Source organism: Arachis stenosperma, chromosome 9, assembly GCF_014773155.1.
Source record: "Arachis stenosperma cultivar V10309 chromosome 9, arast.V10309.gnm1.PFL2, whole genome shotgun sequence".
Lineage (NCBI taxonomy): Eukaryota > Viridiplantae > Streptophyta > Magnoliopsida > Fabales > Fabaceae > Arachis > Arachis stenosperma.
Genome location: NC_080385.1, coordinates 99,791,500 through 99,805,268, shown reverse-complemented (window position 1 = coordinate 99,805,268; position 13,769 = coordinate 99,791,500).

Sequence of the window (13,769 nt, the reverse complement as noted above, 5' to 3'; positions counted from 1 at the left end):
TATTGTTCAGCCTGTTGCGTCCACCATTGTTAAAGCCTTGTTGAGGCTTTTGTTGATCCTTCCATGAGAAATTTGGATGATTTCTCCATGATGAGTTATAGGTGTTTCCATAAGGTTCACCCATGTAATTAACCTCTGCCATGGCAGGGTTCTCAGGATCATAAGCTTCTTCAGAAGCTGCCTCTCTAATACTGTTGGATGCATGTTGCCATCCATTCAGATTTTGAGAGATCATGTTGACCTGTTGAGTCAACACTTTGTTCTGAGCCAATATGGCATTCAGAGTATCAATTTCAAGAACTCCTTTCTTCTGAGGTATCCCATTGTTCACGGAATTCCTCTCAGAAGTGTACATGAACTGGTTATTTGCAACCATGTCAATGAGTTCTTGAGCCTCTTCAGGCGTTTTCTTCAGGTGAATAGATCCACCTGCAGAATGGTCCAATGACATTTTCGAAAATTCAGAGAGACCATAATAGAATATATCTAATATGGTCCATTCTGAAAACATGTCAGATGGACATCTTTTGGTCAGCTGTTTGTATCTTTCCCAAGCTTCATAGAGGGATTCACCATCTTTTTGTTTGAAGGTTTGAACATCTACTCTCAGCTTGCTCAGCTTTTGAGGAGGAAAGAATTTATCCAAAAAGGCAGTGACCAGCTTATCCCATGAGTCCAGGCTATCCTTGGGTTGTGAATCCAACCATACTCTAGCTCTGTCTCTTACAGCAAAAGGGAAAAGCATGAGTCTGTAGACTTCAGGATCAACCCCATTCGTCTTTACAGTCTCACAGATCTGCAAGAACTCAGTTAAAAACTGATAAGGATCTTCAGATGGAAGTCCATAAAACTTGCAGTTTTGTTGCATTAAAGCAACTAGTTGAGGCTTAAGCTCAAAATTATTGGCTCCAATGGCAGGAATAGAGATGCTTCTTCCATCAAACTTAGATGTTGGCTTTGTGAAGTCACCAAGCATTCTCCTTGCATTATTATTATTTTCGGCTGCCATCTCCTTCTCTTGTTCGAAAATTTCTGAAAGGTTGTTTCTGGATTGTTGTAATTTAGCTTCTCTTAATTTTCTCTTCAGAGTCCTTTCAGGTTCTGGATCAATTTCAACAAGAGTGCCTTTATCCTTGTTCCTGCTCATATGAAAGAGAAGAAAACAAGAAAAGAAGAGGAATCCTCTATGTCACAGTATAGAGATTCCTTTGTGTTAGTAGAAGAAAAAAGGGGTAGAAGAATGAAGAAGGAGATTCGGATTTTTGGATGAAGAGAGGTGAAGAGAAGTGTTAGTAATTAAATAATTAAATAGAAGAAGAAAAGAGAAGAGAAATTTCGAAAATAATTTTGAAAAAAGAGGTTAGTAATTTTCGAAAATTCAAAATAAAATATAATTGAAATTAAAATTTAAAACAATTAATTAATTAAAAAGAATTTTTGAAAAAGGGGTGAGATATTTTCGAAAATTAGAGAGGGAAAAGTAGTTAGGTGGTTTTGAAAAAGATAAGAAACAAACAAAAAGTTAGTTAGTTGATTGAAAAAGATTTGAAATCAAATTTTTTTTAAAAAGATAAGAAGATAAGAAGTTATATAAGATATTTTGAAATCAAATTTTGAAAAAGATAGAATTTTGAAAAAGATAAGATAAAAGATCTAATTTTTAAAATGACTTGACTAACAAGGAACTACAAGATAAGATTCTAGAACTTAAAGATTGAACCTTTCTTAACAAGAAAGTAACAAACTTCAAATTTTTGAACCAATCACATTAATTGTTAGCTAATTTTCGAAAATATGATATAAAGATAAGAAAAAGATTTTGAAAATATTTTGAAAAAGATTTTTTTTTTTGAAATTTTCGAAAATAATAAAAAAAATTGAAAAAGATATGATTTTGAAAAAGATTTTGAAAAGATAAGATTTTTAAAATTGAAATTTTGACTTGACTTGTAAGAAACAACTAATTTTTTTTTTAATTTTTGACCAAGTCAACCCAAAATTTCGAAAATTTGGAGGGAAATAAGGAAAAGATATTTTTTTGATTTTTGAATTTTTTAATTATGAGAGAGAAAAACAACAAAAATGCTCAATGCATGAAATTTTTAGATCAAAACAATGAATGCATGCAAGAATGCTATGAATGTCAAGATGAACACCAAGAACACTTTGAAGATCATGATGAACATCAAGAACATATTTTTGAAAAATTTTTGATGCAAAGAAAACATGCAAGACACCAAACTTAGAAATCTTTAATGCATGGACTCTAACAAACAAAAAATGCATATGAAAAACAACAAACAACACAAAACAAGAAAACATCAAGATCAAACAAGAGGACTTATCAAGAACAACTTGAAGATCATGAAGAACACTATGAATGCATGGGATTTTTGAAAAATGCAAGAAAAATTTTTAAAAGCATGCAATTGACACCAAACTTAAAAATTGACTCAAGACTCAAACAAGGAACACAAAATATTTTTGGATTTTATGATTTTCTAATTTTTTTGGATTTTTATTAAATTTTTTCGAAAATAAAGTTTGGAAAACGAAAAATAAAAGAAAAATTTTGAAAAAGATTTTTGAAAAGAAAATTACCTAATCTGAGCAACAAGATGAACCGTCAGTTGTCCATACTCGAACAATCCCCGGCAACGGCGCCAAAAACTTGGTGGACGAAATTGTGATCCATATTCTTTGTACTTGTATGAAATCATTATTATGGCACCAGTTGAATTCACAACTCCGTTCAACTAACCAGCAAGTGTACTGGGTCGTCCAAGTAATAAACCTTACGCAAGTAAGGGTCGATCCCACAGAGATTGTTGGTATGAAGCAAGCTATGGTCACCTTGTAAATCTCAGTTAGGCAGATTAAATTGGTTTATGGTTTCGAAAATAGAAATAAGAAAATAGAAATAATAAAAGGGATAGAATACTTATGCAGATTCATTGGTGGGAATTTCAGATAAGCGAATGGAGATACTGTATGGCTCAAGGACGCCTACTTTCCTACTGCTTCAACTCAATCCTTCTTACTCCTTTCCATGGCAAGCTGTGTATAGGGGTTCACCGTTCGACGATGGCTACTTTTAATCCTCTCGGGAAAATGGTCCTCTGCGGCTGTCACTCGCATGGCTAATCGTCTGGAGGCATCACACTGGCCGAAGGCTACATCCCATCCTCGTAGTGAAAACTACGCTCACGCGCTCTGTCACAGCACGGCTAATCACTGGTTGGTTCCCGCTTTTACTGGAATAGAATCCCTTGATTCTTTTGCGTCTGTCACTAACGCCCAGCACTTGCGAGTCTGAAGCACGTCACAGTCATTCATTACCGGAATCCTACTCGGAATACCACAGACAAGGTTAGACTTTCCGGATTCCCAGGATCCTACTCGAAACACCACAGACAAGGTTAGACTTTTCGGATCCTCATGAATGCCGCCATCTATCTAGCTTATACCACGAAGATTCTGTTGGAGAATCTAAGAGATACACATTCAAGCTCGGTTGCATGTAGAACGGAAGTGGTTGTCAGTCACGCGCGTTCATAGTTGAGAATGGTGATGAGCGTCACATAATCATCACATTCATCATGTTCTTGGGTACGAATGAATATCTTGGAATAAGAATAAGAGAGATTTGAATAAAAGAAAATAGAATTGCATTAATACTTGAGGTACAGCAGAGCTCCACACCCTTAATCTATGGTGTGCAGAAACTCCACCGTTGAAAATACATAAGTAAAAGGTTCAGGCATGGCCGAATGGCCAGCCCCCATAATGTGATCAATAGCCTCTTAAGATGAAGAATAAAACAAAACTGAGACCAAAGATGTCTAATACAATAGTAAGAGGTCCTATATATACTAGACTAGCTACTAGGGTTTACATGAGTAAGTAATTGATGTATAAATCCACTTCCGGGGCCCACTTGGTCTATGCTTGGGCTGAGCTTGATCAATCCACGAGCTGAGGCTTCTCTTGGAGTTGAACTCCGAGTTATGACGTGTTTTGGGCGTTCAACTCCGGATCATGACGTTTTTCTGGCGTTTAACTCCAGACTGCAGCATGTACTTGGCGTTCAACGCCAAGTTACGTCATCAATTTCCGAATAAAGTATGGACTATTATATATTTCTGGAAAGCCCTAGATGTCTACTTTCCAACGCCGTTAAGAGCGCTCCATTTGGAGTTCTGTAGTTCCAGAAAATCCATTTCGAGTGCAGGGAGGTCCGATTCCAACAGCATCAGCAGTCCTTTTTCAGAGTTTTGCTCAAGTCCCTCAATTTCAGCCAGCAATTACCTGAAATCACAGAAAAACACACAAACTCATAGTAAAGTCCAGAAATGTGAATTTAACATAAAAACTAATGAAAACATCCCTAAAAGTAGCTTGAACTTACTAAAAACTACCTAAAAACAATGCCAAAAAGCGTATAAATTATCCGCTCATCAACCACTCACATCCATCCACTCTTCCCCATAAACCCCACCTACCTTCAAAATTCAAAAACATTTTCCCACCCAATCCCACCCTATATGGCCGAAACTTCACTCTCTCCTCTCCCTATAAATACCCTTCCATTCTACTTCATTTTCACACAACACAACCCCCTCTTCTCCCACTTGGCCGAACCAACACTTCCCCTTCTCCTCCATATTTTCTTCTTCTTCTTCTTCTCTTCTTTCTTCTCTTGCTCGAGGGCGAGCAATATTTTAAGTTTGGTTTGGTAAAAGCATAAGCTTTTTGTTTTTCCATTACCATCAATGGCACCTAAGGCCGGAGAATCCTCTAGAAAAGGAAAAGGGAAGACAAAAGCTTCCACCTCCGAGTCATGGGAGATGGAAAGATTCATCTCCAAGAGCCATCAAGACCACTTCTATGATGTTGTGGCAAAGAAGAAGGTGATCCCTGAGGTCCCTTTCAAGCTTAAGAAAAATGAGTATCCGGAAATCCGACATGAAATCCAAAAAAGAGGTTGGGAAGTCCTAACCAACCCCATGCAACAAGTCGGAATTTTAATGGTTCAAGAGTTCTATGCCAATGCATGGATCACTAGGAACCATGATCAAAGTATGAACCCGAGTCCAAAGAATTATCTCACAATGGTTCGGGGGAAATACTTAGATTTTAGTCCGGAAAATGTGAGGTTGGCTTTTCACTTGCCCATGATGCAAGGAGATGAACGCCCCTACACTAGAAGGGTCAACTTTAATCAAAGGTTGGACCAAGTCCTAATGGACATATGTGTGGAAGGAGCTCAATGGAAGAGAGACTCCAAAGGCAAGCCAGTCCAACTAAGAAGACTGGACCTCAAGCCTGTGGCTAGAGGATGGTTGGAGTTCATTCAACGCTCCATCATTCCCACTAGCAACCGATCTGAAGTTACTGTGGATTGGGCCATCATGATTCGTGGCATCATGATTGGAGAGGAAGTAGAAGTTCATGAGGTCATCTCCAATGAAATCTACAAAATAGCCGACAAGCCCTCACCCATGGCACGGCTAGCTTTTCCTCACCTTATTTGCCATCTATGTTACTCAGCTGGAGTTATCATAGAAGGAGACATCTCCATTGAAGAGGATAAGCCCATCACCAAGAAGAGGATGGAGCAAGCATGAGAGACCCTTCACGGTTCTCAAGAGATGCATGAGGAAGCTCATCATCAAGAAATCCCTGAGATGCCTCAAGGGATGCACTTTCCTCCCAACAACTATTGGGAACAACTCAACACTTCCCTAGAGGATTTGAGCCACAATGTTGAACAATTAAGGGTGGAACATCAAGAGCACTCCATCATTCTCCATGAAATAAGAGAATATCAAAGAGCAATGAGGGAAGAGCAACAAAGGCAAGGAAGGGACATAGAAGAGCTTAAGGACATTGTTGGTCCTTCAAGAAGAAGACGCCACTAAAGGTGGATTCATTCCTTGTTCTTTATTTCTTTCTGTTTTTGGTTTTTAATGTTGTGTTTATCTATGTTTTGTGTCTTTACTTCATGATCATTAGTATGTAACCATGTCTTAAAGCTATGAATAAATTCCATTAATCCTTCACCTCTCTTAAATGAAAAATGTTTTTAATTCAAAAGAACAAGAAGTACATAAATTTCGAAAATTGTCCTTGAATTTAATTTAATTATATTGATGTGGTGACAATACTTTTTGTTTTCTGAATGAATGATTGAACAGTGCATATGTCTTTTGATCTTGTTGTTTATGAATGTTAAAATTGTTGGCTCTTGAAAGAATGATGAACAAAGAGAAATGTTATTGATGATCTGAAAAATCATGAAATTGATTCTTGAAGCAAGAAAAAGCAGTGAATAGCAAAAGCTTGCGAAAAAAAAAGTGGCAAAAAAAATAGAAAGAAAAAGAAAAAGCAAGCAGAAAAAGCCAATAGCCCTTAAAACCAAAAGGCAAGGGTAAAAAGGATCCAAGGCTTTGAGCATCAATGGATAGGAGGGCCTAAGGAAATTAAATCCAGGTCTAAGCGGCTAAATCAAGCTGTCCCTAACCATGTGCTTGTGTCATGAAGGTTCAAGTGAAAAGCTTGAGACTGAGTGGTTAAAGTCGTGATCCAAAGCAAAAAGAGTGTGCTTAAGAGCTCTGGACACCACTAACTGGGGACTCTAGCAAAGCTAAGTCACAATCTGAAAAGGTTCACCCAGTTATGTGTCTGTGGCATTTATGTATCCGGTGGTAATACAGGAAAACAAAATGCTTAGGGCCACAGCCAAGACTCATAAGTAGCTGTGTTCAAGAATCAACATGCTTAACTAGGAAAATCAATAACACTATCTGAAATTCTAAGTTCCTAGAGAAGCCAATCATTCAAAACTTCAAAGGAAAAAGTGAGATGCCAAAACTATTCAGAAGCAAAAAGCTACAAGTCCCGCTCATCTAATTATAATTAATATTCATTGATATTTTGGAATTTATAGTATATTCTCTTCTTTTTATCCTATTTGATTTTCAGTTGCTTGGGGACAAACAACAATTTAAGTTTGGTGTTGTGATGAGCGGATAATTTATACGCTTTTTGGCATTGTTTTTAGGTAGTTTTTAGTAAGTTCAAGCTACTTTTAGGGATGTTTTCACTAGTTTTTATGTTAAATTCACATTTCAGGACTTTACTATGAGTTTGTGTGTTTTTCTGTGATTTCAGGTAAATTCTGGCTGAAATTGAGGGACTTGAGCTAAACTCTGAAAAAGGCTGACAAAAGGACTGCTGATGCTGTTGGAATCTGACCTCCCTGCACTCGAAATGGATTTTCTGGAGCTACAGAATTCCAATTGGCGCGTTCTTAACGGCGTTGGAAATTAGACATCCAGAGCTTTCCGGAAATATATAATAGTCCATACTTTATTCGGAAATTCACGACGTCACTTGGCGTTGAACGCCAAGTACATGCTGCTGTCTGGAGTTAAACGCCAGAAAAACGTCATGATCCGGAGGTGAACGCCCAAAACATGTCATAACTTGGAGTTCAACTCCAAGAGAAGCCTCAGCTCGTGGATAGATCAAGCTCAGCCCAACATACACCAAGTGGGCCCCGGAAGTGGATTTATGCATCAATTACTTACTCATGTAAACCCTAGGAGCTAGTTTATTATAAATAGAACTTTTTACTATCATATTATCATCCTGGATTGTATTTTGAATCCTGTGATCACATTTTGGGGGCTGGCCATTCGGCCATGCCTGAACCTTTCACTTATGTATTTTCAACGGTGGAGTTTCTGCACACCATAGATTAAGGGTGTGGAGCTCTGCTGTACCTCAAGTTTCAATACAATTATTATTACTTTCTATTCAATTCTCTTTTATTCTTATTCCAAGATATACGTTGCACAACACCTTGATGAATGTGATGATCCGTGACACTCATCATCATTCTCACCTATGAACGCGCGTGATTGACAACCACTTCCGTTCTACCTTAGGTCGGGCGCATATCTCTTAGATTCCCCAACAGAATCTTCGTGGTATAAGTTAGATAGATGGTGGCATTCATGAGGATCCGGAAGGTCTAAACCTTGTCTGTGGTATTCTGAGTAGGATTCTGGGATTGAATGACTGTGACGAGCTTCAAACTCCTGAAGGCTGGGCGTGATGACAAACGCACAAGAATAAAGGGATTCTATTCCAGCCTGATTGAGAACCGACAGATGATTAACCGTGCCGTGACAGAGCATAGGACCATTTTCACTGAGAGGATGGGATGTATCCATCGACAACGGTGATGCCCTACATACAGCTTGCCATGGAAAGGAGTAAGAAGGATTGGATGAAAGCACTGAGAAAGTAGAGATTCAAGAGGAGCACAGCATCTCCATACGCCTATCTGAAATTTCCACTATTGATTTACATAAGTATTTCTATCCCTTTTTATTTTCTATTTATTATTAATTATTCGAAAACCCATAAAACAATTTAATCTGCCTAACTGAGATTTACAAGGTGACCATAGCTTGCTTCATACCAACAATCTCCGTGGGATCGACCCTTACTCACGTAAGGTATTACTTGGACGACCCAATGCACTTGCTGGTTAGTTGTGCGAAGTTGTGAACCATGGTATTGGCATCATGTTTTTGGCGCCATTGCCAGGGAATGAAAAGCAATGAATTTTGCAAAATGGAATAACATATGAATAACAATTTCGTCCACCACTAATCTTGCCAAAGGTGAGGACTTGTCAGCCACCTTGTAGAGTTCTAGAGGTATGATTTCATGAACTTCTACTTCCTCTCCAATCATGATACTATAGATCATGATGGCCCGATCCACAGTTACCTCAGACCGATTGCTAGTGGGAATGATAGAGCGTTGGATGAACTCCAACCATCCTCTAGCCACAGGCTTAAGATCCGGTCTTCTCAATTGAACCGGGTTGCCTCTTGAGTCTCTTTTCCATTGAGCTCCTTCTACACATATGTCCATGAGGACTTGGTCCAACCTTTGATCAAAGTTGACCCTTCTAGTGTAAGGGCGTGCGTTTTCTTCCATCATTGGCAAGTTGAATGCTAGCCTCACGTTTTCCGAACTGAAATCTAAGTATTTCCCCTGAACCATTGTAAGCCAATTCTTTGGGTTTGGTTTCATACTTTTATCATGGTTCCTAGTGATCCATGCATTTGCATAGAACTCTTGAACCATTAAGATTCCGACTTGTTGAATAGGGTTGGCAAGAACTTCCTAACCTCTTCTTCGGATCTCTTGTCGGATCTCCGGATATTCGCCCTTTTTGAGCCTAAAAGGGACCTCGGGGATCACCTTCTTCTTGGCCACAACTTCATAGAAGTGGTCTTAATGGACCTTTGAGATGAATCTCTCCATCTCTCATGACTCAGAGGTAGAGGCAGATGCCTTCCCTTTCCTCTTTCTAGAGGCTTCTCTGGCCTTAGGTGCCATAAATGGTTATGGAAAAACAAAAAGCAATGCTTTTACCATACCAAACTTAAAATATTTGCTCGTCCCTGAGCAAAAGAAGAAAGAAAGATGTAGAAGAAGAAGAAAATGTAGGAGATGGAGGGTGTATAGGGTTCGGCCAAGGGGATGGGAAGGTATGTGTGATGTGTGAAAATGAAGGAGATGAGAGGGGCATTTATAGGAAAAGGGAAGGATAGTGGCCGAAAGGTTTGGGTGGGTTTGGGAGGGAAATGGTTTTGAATTTTGAAGGTGGGTGGGGGTTTTTGGGGAAGAGTTAAGGAAGTGATTGGTGAAGGGTATTTAGGGAAGAGATATGGAAGTGATTGGTGAAGGGTATTTGGTGAAGAGTGTTCTGGAAAGGTGTGAAGAGGATAGAGAGTGAGTTGAGGTTGGTGGGGATCCTGTGGGGTCCATAGATCCTGAGGGGTCAAGGAATTCTCTTCCCTGCTCCAATTGGGTGTTCAAAACGCCTTAGAGTGCAATTTTGGCGTTTAAACGCTAGTTTGCTGCCCTGTTCTGGCATTTAAACGCCAGCTTTCCTTCCTGTTCTAGGGCCTAAACGCCAGTTTGTTGCCCTGTTTTGGCGTTTAAACGCCAGTCTGGTGCCCTATTCTGGCGTTTAAACGCCCAGAAAAGTGCCAGAATGGGCGTTTAAACGCCCATTTTGCTACCCTTACTGGCGTTTAAACATCAGTAAGTCTTTCCTCCAGGGTGTGCTATTTTCAATGCTATTTTTGATTTTTTCCTTTATTTTTGTAATTGTCTTTGTAACTTCACATGATCATAAACCTAAAAGAAAACAAAATAATATAGATAAAATTAAAATAAAATTGGGTTGCCTCCCAATAAGCACTTCTTTAATGTCAATAGCTTGACAGTGAGCTCTCATGGAGACTCACAGATGATCAGAGAATGGTTGAGATCTCTCAACACCAAACTTAGAGTTTGGTTGTGGCCTCCCAACGCCAAACTTAGAGTTTGACTGTGGGGGCTCTGTTTGACTCTGTATTGGGAGAAGCTCTTCATGCTTACACTCCATGGTTACAGATGGGGAACCTTGAGTCTTTACTACAAGGCATTCTTCATTCACATGAAGGATCAACTCTCCTCTGTCAACATCAATTACATCTCTTGCTGTGGCTACGAAGGGTCTTCCAAGGATGATGGATTCATCCTCATCCCTCCTAGTGTCAAGGATTATGAAATCAGCAGGGAACTAAAGGCCTTCAACCTTCACTAGCACGTCCTCTACTAGTCCATAAGCCTTTTTCATAGATTTATCTGCCATCTCCAATGAGAATTCGGCAGCCTGTACCTCATAGATTCCCAGTTTCTCCATTACAGAGAGTGGCATCATGTTTATCCCTAACCCCAGGTCACACAGAGCTTTTTCAAAGGTCATGGTGCCTATGGTATAGGGTATTAAGAATTTACCAGGATCGTATTTCTTTTGAGGTAAATTTTGCTGAACTGACGTATTCAGTTCATTGGCGAGCAAGGGAGGCTCTTCCTCCCGAGTCTCATTACCAAACAGCTTGGCATTCAGCTTCATGATTGCTCCTAAATATTGGGTAACTTGCCCTTCAACAATGTCTTCATCCTCTTCAGAAGATGAATAGTCATCAGAGCTCATGAATGGTAAAAGGAGGTCCACGGGAATCTCTTTGGTCTCTGTATGAGCCTCAGATTCCTTTGGTTCCTCATTAGGGGATTCCGTACTGACCATTGGACGTCCCCTGAGGTCTTCCTCATTGGGATTCACATCCTCTTCCTCCTCTAAGGTTTCGGCCATGTTGATTATATCAATGGCCTTGCACTCTCCTTTGGGATTCTCTTCTGTATTGCTTGGGAGAGTGCTAGGAGGAGTTTCAGTAACCCTTTTACTCAGTTGGCCCACTTGTGCCTTCAAATTTCTAATGGAGGATCTTGTTTCAGTCATGAAACTAAGAGTGGCCTTAGATAGATCAGAGACTATGTTTGCTAAGCTAGAAGGATTCTGCTCAGAATGCTTTGTCTGTTGCTGAGATGATGATGGGAAGGGTTTGCTATTGCTAAACATGTTTCTTCCACCATTGTTATTATTGAAGCCTTGCTTCTGTTGATCCTTCCATGAAAAATTTAGATGATTTTTCCATGAAGGATTATAGGTGTTGCCAAATGCTTCACCCATGTAATTCACCTCTGCCATTGCAGGGTTCTCGGGATCATAAGCTTCTTCTTCAGAAGATGCTTCTTTAGTACTGTTGGATACATTTTTCAATCCATTCAAACTCTGAGAGATCATATTGACTTGTTAGATCAATATTTTGTTCTGAGCTAGTATGGCATTCAGAGCATCAATTTCAAGAACTCCTCTCTTTTGAGGCGTCCCATTACTCACAGGATTCCTCTCAGAGGTATACATGAACTAGTTATTTGCAAACATTTCAATAAGTTCCTGAGTTTCTGCAGGTGTTTTCTTTAGGTGAATGGATCCACCTACAAAGTGGTCCAATGACATCTTGGAAAATTCAGACAGACTATCATAGAATATATCTAATGTGGTCCATTCTGAAAGCAAGTCAGAAGGACACTTTTTGGTCAGTTGCTTGTATCTTTCCCAAGCTTCATAGAGGGACTCACTATCTTTTTGTCTGAAGGTCTGAACATCCACTCTAAGCTTGCTCAGCTTTTGAGGAGGAAAGAACTTGGCTAAGAAAGCCGTGACCAGCTTATCCCAAGAGTCCAGGCTATCTCTAGGTTGTGAGTCCAACCATGTTCTAGCTCTGTCTCTTACAGTAAAAGGGAAAAGCATAAGCTTGTAGACTTCAGGGTCAACTCCATTGGTCTTAACAGTATCACAGATCTGCAAGAACTCAGTTAAGAACTGATAAGGGTCTTCTTATGGAAGTCCATGAAACTTGCAGTTCTGTTGTAGTAGAGAAACTAATTGAGGCTTTAGCTCAAAATTGTTTGCTCCTATGGCAGGGATTGAGATGCTTCTTCCATAGAAGTTGGAAGTAGGTGTAGTAAAATCACCAAGCATCTTCCTTGCATTGTTGTTTGGTTTGGCCATAATTGTTTCTTTTTCTGCTTCCTTTTCGAAAATTTCAGTGAGGTCCTCTTCAGAGTTTTGTGCTTTAGCTACTCTTAGCTTCCTCTTCAGAGTCCTTTTAGGTTCAGGATAAGCTTCAACAAGTATGCCTTTATCTTTGTTCATGCTCATATGAAAGAGAAGAAAACAAAGAAAATATGGAATCCTCTATGTCACAATATAGAGATTCCTTGAGGTGTCAGAGGAAAACAAGAATGGAAGGATGAGGTAGGTAAGGAAGAATTCAAACACACAAAGAGAGATGGAGTTCGAATTGACAATGGAGGAGGAATGTTAGTGTTTAAATAGAAAAAGATAAGAGAAGGGGAGAATTTTCGAAAAAAAGAATAAATATAAAATAAATTTTTGAAAAAATTAGTTATGGTTTTGAAAAAGATAAGAAATAGTAAAACAAACAAAAAGTCAATTAGTTAGTTGAAAACGATTTGAAAATCAATTTTGAAAAGATAAGAAGTTAGAAAAGATTTTGAAATTGATTTTGAAAAAGATATGATTTCAAAAAGATATGTTTGAAAAGATATGATTGAAATTTATTTTGAAAAAAGATTTGAAAAGGAAATTAAAAAGATTTGATTTTTTTGAAAAATATATGTTTGAAAAGATATGATTTTGAAAAAGATATGATTGAAAATATTTGATTTGAAAAAGATTTGATTTTGAAAAAAAATATGAAGATTTAAAAAAGATTTGATTTGAAAACAAAATTCCTCTCCTTGTGTCATCCTGGCATTAAACACCTAGGAGCTACATGTTTTGGGCGTTTAACGCCTAATTGCTGCATGATTTGGGCATTTAAATGCCCAGCCAGGTACCCTGGCTGGCGTTTAAATGCCAGTTTTCTTTCTTTACTGTGCGTTTTGAACGCCCAGATTTTTCTCTGTAATTTCTCTGCTTTATGTTCTTGGATCTTCATTTTGCTAAATCCTTTATTCAAGAAGATATGTTTTCAATTTTGAAAAACAACAAAATGAGTCGAAACATATAATTCTTGGATCAAAACACAAGATATATGCTAGAACATTATGAACATCAAGATGAACACCAAGAACAATCTTGAAGATCAAGATGAACATCAAGAACTCAGTTTTCTTAATGAAAGAAAATATGGAGGACACCAAACTTAGAACTTTCTCATGTTTGGGCCATATGAATGCAAGAATGCATATGTAGAACATCATGCAGTGCAAATCATTAAATCATGAAGATAAAACAAGGCAATTCATCAAGAACAACT